We start from the raw sequence: 8519 nt of genomic DNA on the forward strand, positions 1-8519 counted from the left end.
CAGACTGCAATCACCACCCTTGACCAGACTGCACCAGCACTCTCACCAACAGGTTTTCCCCCTTTCCCTTTACTTTGGACTCAGGGGGCCCAAAGAACACCACTCTGTTCATGCCCCAGGGTGCTGGGTTATACATTTGGGTTTTGTGGGTTAAAACCAATTGTTTGTCTGTATAATCGTACTTATTGTATTATTTTATTAAATTGTTATAATCTCTCTTTTGAGTGGAGTTCATTTCCCCTGCTGGTTTACCCTTAAACCAGCACACAAATGAATAAATCCAGTAGTTCACGCCTTTTTATCTTTTTTATAAATTTGCATTTTTTAGGCATCATGATACATAAGGTTTTTTAAGAACTCTTTCAGTACTTAGTGATGGAACGTAAATCAAATCATAATGTACTGTAAAAAAAAATCTTCAGGGTACACCACAGGTAAGTAGCCCTGAAATGCATCAGACCACATAATTCTTGCATCAGATGCAGATCAGAAAGTAGAAAAGGAGCATAAGGACTTGGCTAATGGGATCATTGCTCACTTACTTATATTTTCTGAGATATTTAAAGGGATTGCATGTATTTAAGACTCAGCTCTCTCACTGGCACTTCATTTTAGTTACCTCTAACTGAGGAGCTGTTGTGTTCAACAAGAAATTATATAACTGAATTTTCTTTTGATGTTTTAATTAAGATGATCTAATGGAAAAGGAGATTGGATGGGAGGGCAAGACCTCCTCTGCAAAGCATGTTTGCTACATTTTGCTTGGGAATGAAACAATCATGTACCCAGATGTTGAAGCAGGGGTCGATCACCATCTGCTATCACAGATGAAAGAAACTCCTGGTGCTGGAAAAAAAAAAAGGAGGCTCAGTCTTAAAAACAGAAAGAGAAATTTTAGGTATCAGATGGCCAGAATGCACCATCAAATGTCATCATCCAAAGTGTACATTTTCCAATACATAATGGGGAGGGATGCTTTTCACAAGGATGGTTGAAGACTCCATATGTCAACTTCGAAAGGGACAAGTAAGAGCAAACCAAGCAGTTATTCCCAACCATAACATCAGCAGGCAATAGTCATGGTGTTTCTAACCTGGAACTCCTCCCTGAATGGTGGTGAATTCTTTGAAAGAAACCTGAACTAATGAGAACAATACCAAATAACACAAAACACTAAAACATACCCAGAAAAACCATCAAGACTTTACCAGGATAGTTGCAAAGTTGTACATTTATATCTGAGAAAGAGGTGTGCATACAGGGAAAGTCAGGCTTATCTGAAGATGAACACCTGCTGTGATTCACAGTTTCTTATAGGAATGCTAATGTTCTGCAGTAAACAGGACAGGTCATCAACACAGAGGTTTCACTGGGCTAACCTAGAAGGCAGGGTGATACATTATAGTACATCACATAGCAGGAGCTGAAACAAGGAATTAAGAAAAAAAACCCAAAACTGCAGGCTGCTAGAAGTACCTTCCTTGAGCTGAATCAGTACTGCCAATGTTTCCGTCACTAGGCTAGCCAACGAAAGAGCATTAATTCTGTTTCTAGTTACTGAACTGGAACTAGGAGCTGTTTGCTTTTTACTATAGGCACTGAAATTTTAATTATCCCCAATCTCCTTTAATCACTTCTGATTGTCAAACATTTTTGGGACAGTTTTACTTAAAAATTAGGAAACTTTTATATTTCCATTTGTTGTTTGACACATTTCTGAAATTGTTGGATGCTGTGCCCAGGGAGGAACATGAAATGACTCCTCCAAATATTAACATAGCTTCATAATGCCTTCTCACTGGACTTCAAAAAGATATTTCACCTTTGTCTTGTCAAAGGCTGTAGGAAGGAGCTTGAGTCATTGGGTGAAGTAAATGGACGTAACAATCACCTCGGCTTTTCTTGTGAAGGATGTCTTCCAATAAAGGGAGCTTGAGGTGTCCATTTCAAGCAACAGGGAGCCTAGGAAAACTGAAGGTTAGGCATATAAAAAGAGAGAGTAAAAGCCTGTTCTCTCATCTTTGGAATTAAATACACATGAATCTGCTGAGAGCCAAAGCAATATATCTTTCACATCACACCTTTCACTTTAGATGATGCACACACATTTACACAAGTTTCATATGCTTTCAACACTGTATCCAAAGGATAATTTATACAAATTTACACACAAAATAAATCCTTCAGTTAGCAATCAGAAGTAGTTAGAAAAATGAAGGTTTTCTGTTTCACTCTTTGAAGATTGAGGTAAAACTATCACTTCCTTCCCTATCCCTTTCCTCTTACATTCCTTTCTCCTGCCCTGTTAAACAATATTCAGGGGATGCCAGAGCTGGACAGACACAATTTATCTTATGCAAATGTTGAAGATATCATGAAAACTGAATAAAATATACACTTTAAAAGAATTATGGCTGGGTGGTCTTTCAAACGCAAATATTGCTATCTGTTGGTAACAGATACAGTTGCTCTGCAAAAACCGCTTTTCCAGTAAAAGCCCTTGCGTACTTCAGCTGTTCTTATTTCACACAATTATACTGGTGCAAATTCTTCTAGCCAAAACACAGCTTTGCCAGGTACAGCCACTTGCTCTAAAAATTTCACTGGTATGGGTTTGATGCATATTAAACAAGTATATTAAATATATAAGTAAACAAGTATATTAACGAAATGGTACTGACATGTGTAGCACTAAACCTGCATTAGATGGGAAAACTGTTGTTTAAACATGTCTTAAAATGGCTCTTTGTGGTCTCTTTACAAACACGTTTCTTCTTCCCAACACCCCCCACGACAAGTGTTATCTCAGGAATGTCCTGGGAAGGTGTCCTGAGGTGTTTCTTATTCGACCTTGTTAGCCCCTTCCTGTGATTGGGTGTTCCTGTAAGCCCCTTGAGACTTCTAATTGGTTAACCTGCGATTCTCCCTAACCCTATAAATGTAACATCCCCAACAATAAACTCTCTCTTGCCTCCTCTCCATGCCCGGTGTACTGTCTCCGTGCCTGCCATGGAACCACGTGGGTGCTGGGGGGAGGGGAGGGCACCTCTCCCCTCCAGGCTCAGGGCCAGAAACCCCTGAAGAAACCCCTGGAGTTCCCTTTTCCCATCCTTCAAGACGTCGGAATGGTTCTTCAGATGGAGATGAAACTAGAACTGGGCCTCCCCACGTCATGGGTGGGAAAGGGATCCAGAGACATGAGTTTTTTAAGAGCATAGACCCAACAATGCTTTAGGACTCTGACAAGATGTTTTATTCATTAAAGTTTGCATCAAACTTAGTGACAGCTTCTTTGAATGCTGTCCTTGGCAGGCTTCTGGGTCCTTTTTGTTGCTCTTCATTCCCGCTCTTAGTGAAGTGTTACCTGCAGTTGGAAAGTGGGCCCAGGCCCCCAGTAGCTTTGTGTTAACTGCCCTGGACAGCAGCAGAACCTCTGTGCAAATTGTACCCTGGATAGCTAACCAACAGTCCACTTTGTATTGCAGAGCCCTTGTTACATTATTGCTCAAATGAGATTGATTTAAGCTAGCACAGACATGCTTCTCCTTTCTGCAGAGGAGTCTTAGGCTCCTGCAGAGGACGTCCTTAGACCACACTTCATTCAAAATTTATGCAGTGCCTGCCTGGCACAATGGAAGTCTTTATCCATGGCCAGGCTGCTACTGAAGTCCAAATAAAGACATCTTTTTCTTTTTACTAGGTAATGATGGCATCAGCTATGTATACAAAGGCAATGGAGTTTAGAGATGGTCAGTTATTCTTCCCTTCCCTCCCCTATGCTGCTCCTTCCTCCTCTTCACTGCCTTCTCCTTCTCTTCCCTTATTTTTCTCTTCCTTCACAGCTTTCTGAAACAGTAAAGAGTAGGTTGCAGTTTGATAATGAAATAAATTTCTGCAATCCCTGCTGAATTTTTAGGAATATTGCATTATTTTTGTCTCACAGGGCTCAGTCTTCAGTTGAGTCACCAGTGACACAAGTGAGTAATGGCTCTGTTGCAGGAACAAAACAACTTCTGTATAGTGCCTGTAGGAAATTCAATTGGTGTCTGTTTGTCTGCTTCCCTTTCTTCGTGGGGACACTTCTGAGGCACTATAATTGGCTTAGCTGGGGAGATAAGTGACAATTGTGGATGGGAGGAGGAAAAACAGGAGGAGGAAACCTCTCTACTTTTTATCTGTCTATTGAGGTGTCAGTGTCAGCCAAGGAGTACTTAAAAAAGATCTTCTCTTATCTGTCAAGAACAAGGACACATGGAAAGATCTAGTCATGACAGGAAAAGCAGCTACAAGGGTGCACGTGCCTAGGGCTTTCTGTAATGTTTCCTGATGAGCGGCTTACTGGCATACTCAGGGCTAGATCACTTCTTTGAGAGATGACAAGAGAGAACTAATTCAAATCTTCAGGTTTCTACCAGCCACATGCATAGGTTCATAGTCACAAACACTCATCTCCTCCGGGACCTTTGCCCACATTAAGTCAGTACAGCTTCACTGATTTCCTTGATCTCCAAAGCATGCGTGCCTGTTTCCTGCAAGTCTTCCAGTATCACAGGCTGGTTTACATGGACTAGGCAAATTTGACCTAACATGGCTTTGTCTGCTTTTTTTTAGGAAAAGTGCCTCTATGTGTGATAGGGGGCACTTTGGAGTCTAATTACATGCAGGTTGATTCAAATGGTACCAAGCCATACTAAAATGAGAGAACTACTGGAGCTCTGAGAGCTCTGTGTTTCCTGGTTGTGTACAAAAGACACTACAGCAAATTGTTTCCATTGGCATAATCAGATGAATGAATCATAAAGTAGACAAGCAGCAATTCATCCCTCCCTACAGCTTCTCCCTCTAATAGTATTGTAGTTAGTCAGCTCAGTAATTATATTTTCAATAACATTTTGCTTGCAGTCAGGTCCCTATGCTCTTAATCCCATACTGACCATAGAAGATAGCATGGTCTCACAGCTTTGTTCCAGAAAATAAAATGGTTTTGTACCTCTACAGAATTTAATCCCAGGTACAAAGATCAGAGTTCCCCCTTACCAAATACATACCCATCAGCAGTCTCTAACCCAGGGTAACCTTGGAAATGAATGTTCAACTCATTTTCGCAGACCAAATCCCATTTAACAAGGCACAGGCTTCAAGCTGTTCATAAAGAGAGCAGAACACCATCAGCTTGATTCCTAGATTTTGTAGGACCTGAATAGGCTTAATAAAAAAGTTTCTCATCAGACACCAAAGCTTTTTTTGATATCTTTTTGACATCAGAGTTTTCAGTTGGTAGTGGTTTCATACAGAGGCACATAGTAAAAATGTTTTTCTCACTTGAGTTTCTTTGCTTGACAGTATAAATATAAAATACTAAATTCTGCAAACTCTATTCCTGTCTCCTTCACAGCTATTTGTAGGGAAAACCCCCAGATTTTGGGAACATCTTCTGTGTCAAAAAGTAGGCATAAAAAATTACAAGGTTGTAACTAGCAGCATAGGCATTATTTTCAAAGCATGAAGAGGTTAGGCATTGGTATTTGAGCTTCTGGATCATTCCTGAATACACAGTTTTGTGTGTATTCAGTCAAGGGTGGCATTATCAAAGATCTGTTCTGAGTCTCATGTGCACCACTGAACTGTCTAGCTTAACTCCTTGGCATTCTTTATTTATAAATACTGGGGGATTAAGCAAAGTCAAAATCCAGCACCCATGTATTATTTTCTAGCTTTCAGAAAATACCATCACTTCCTACAAGATCTGGAAATCATTAGAGTTCTTTTTTTCTCCTTACTACTGTAGATTATAATGCCAAATAGTAACAAAAATATGAGGTTTGTGGATAAAACATAGAGAAGAACATAAAGAAGTTTCCAGCGTCAGCAGTTTATGGCAGCCTGGAATTTCTTTTACACCACAAAAGGACTACTTCAGGAGACTGGTGAAAATTAGCTAGTGGGGCATTCCACACTGAAAGGGAAGAGAACATGCAAGCGCACAGATGCTCATGGTCAAAAAGGAACGACAGAAGCCAGAGGGTCCCCAAAAGTTACAGAGTTTTATCAGTAAATTATACACTTGGCATGGAAATTGGTATAAGTTAGTCCCTTGTTTTCCAGTATAAGCACACAGTGGTGGATTTTGATAGGGTGAAAGGAGAGGGCGATTAAAGAGAGGGAGAGAGGAAGGAAGGAATAAAGGAAGAAAGAAAGATCGCCATTCTTGTCTCCAATGTTGATCCAGATGATGGGATGTTACAGAGTCCTGGGGGCAATGCCTGGGCTTCGTAGGGATACATTTTATAGATAAATTTTCCCACACTGGAGCTAAATTTCTCACTTTCTATGCAAATTAGCTGTCGTACACAGTTTGTTCTTCTAGACCTTCTGGAAATAGGTTGGAGGATCTTAGGGTTCTTTGGTGATTTTGGTGTCCCCCTCCTACTGGGTTGACCTTTAGTTGACAGTTCATGCCTACTTCTCAACCTCATTCCTGCACTTGTGCTGTACTGTGTTGTGCTTATGTCCAGGAGCCAGAAAAAAAGATGTTTGTCCCAGAAACACACTGCTGTACCTTCGTATGGCCCCCTTCTCCAGTCATATCCTGTCCTTTCTCACAGAGTGTTCTTACTTTCAGTCCTTGTTTAGCTCCAAGCTACTGGGCTATTATGTTTAAGACATACACATTAGTCCCTTCTCTTCTAGGCTTCTACAGCTAGATGCAAGCAGTCATATATGTTATACACAAAATCGAGTCATACTTGTAGTCCCTGGCCTGAACCAACCTTAATAACAGGTTTTCACCCATCTGTTATATCTAATTTTGCTAGGGGAGAATTTGTGTTCATTTCTCTATTTTTGTTCCTCTGACCTTTAGCTTAGCACTGATTTGATATCCCCCAATTTGATTCTGGTTTGAGTGCCTTTTTTTTTTTCTGCATTGTATTTGTGTACATTGCTTTTCTCCATAGTTTTGGGGTTTTTTCTCTTTGCCTGCCTTTACCACCAGTCTTTTAAAATAACTATACCTCAGTTTGGCTCTTTCCGGTCACCAGCTGCTTCTGTTCAGTAGTTTAGAGAAGACATTTCCTAGAGGTCATGTATCTTCAATGAGGATGCTCTTGTGCTGATGGATTTCAAATGTGATTTTCTGAAACATTCATTTAATGCTCTGTCTTTATGGAAGTGCCTTCCAGTTCAATTGTCTGTCCATTTTTAGAAAGCCATGCACAAGATGGTCAAAACTAATTTGCTGAAAAGTTGAATACTTACAGTGTTTTGGTTTTGTTATGGTTACAAGACAAACAGCACTTTTTAACCCTTTTCAGTCACTGTCAGTTGTTATCTGTAGATGACTAATGTGCTGTCGCTCCTCATTCAACTCCAGTCACTTTAGCTGGCTGCTGATTTGCAGTATCCAGTGCCCTGCTGAAACTTAGGTAGGACAAGTCTTCCTTCTGATGAAGAAGACTGGTATGATGTAACGAAGATGTATGGATACATCTTTTGCATCCATGACAATGTGTGTATCACTGCAATTGACTAGGTTGCAATGTGTCTGAATTTTTCTTAGGACAGAAGTGAATTATAGCCATGGACAAAGAACTACCAGTCCTATCTTTGGCATCCATGACCAAGGTACCAACCGCAAATGAAATATATGTTGGCAAACCCTTCTCGCATGGATATCGATGTTCTAGCTTTGGCCAGGACAGGGTTAATTTTTTACAGTAGCTGGAAGGGGGCATGACCAGCCCCTAATGTTATTCAATGCAACCTCACATCATTTCCAGGGGTGGGGGAAAGGGACTCTATCTCACTTTCAAGGAGAAAGGCATCCTTTTTCGCTTGTAAGAAAGCATGGTGGGAAAGAGCTGGTTTGTATTTGTTGTGAACTTTCTGTGCAAATTGTTTCTTTGTTTTACACCTTTTGATATTAGTATTGTTGCTGTTATTGTTTGTTTTCTTATTTTGTTGCTCTGTCCAGTACATTGTTCTTATCTCACCCTGTTATTTTCACCTTTTGTGCCTGCAGTTCTCAAATCCATCCCGTTGGAGCAGGAAGAGGGAGGCGAAGGGGGGAGCGAGCCAGCAGTAGTGTGGTTTGGAGTACCATTCCTAAACCATAACAATCTATTAGATAGTGTATGAGGAGGGAGCTAGTGGATATCCAACAGATGCCCAGTCTGTTCCTCTTCAGCTGTAGCAAGACTACCTCCATGCAGCTTCCTTCTAGGAGGAACAAAACAAATCTCAGTTCAATGATATTGCTTTTTGAAAGTCATTCCACACTGGCATTCACATATTTCTGTTACTTTTATAATTAATAGCAGTGCTCTGAACAACCATATTCACTCTGGAGAAGTGACTAAATATGCTTTTCCCTCTGGATGCCCATGTAATTTCTGGGTCACATGCATAATGTAAACAGGCAGCTGGGTAGAAACAGAAAAAGGAATTGGAAAGGATTTATTTTAAAACATCAGAAAAGAACAAGGAAGGGGCTTGAACTGTATACAGACTTGAGTAAGAGA

At 40.5% G+C, this 8519-nt stretch overlaps 1 long non-coding RNA gene across 1 annotated transcript; it reads right to left on the reverse strand.

Annotated features, from left to right (window-relative positions):
* Nucleotides 1-381: 381 nt before the first annotated feature.
* On the reverse strand, nt 382-8216 carry LOC120324834. The gene is made up of 3 exons (XR_005566487.1): nt 7014-8216; nt 5049-5142; nt 382-1971 (listed from the first exon to the last, which is right to left on the reverse strand). It is a non-coding gene; the product is annotated as an uncharacterized LOC120324834 (long non-coding RNA).
* Between the last annotated feature and the right edge of the window lie 303 nt (nt 8217-8519).

This window comes from Pipra filicauda, unplaced genomic scaffold, assembly GCF_003945595.2.
Source record: "Pipra filicauda isolate LSUMZ 115617 unplaced genomic scaffold, ASM394559v2 scaffold71_size5581439_pilon, whole genome shotgun sequence".
NCBI classification, from domain to species: domain Eukaryota; kingdom Metazoa; phylum Chordata; class Aves; order Passeriformes; family Pipridae; genus Pipra; species Pipra filicauda.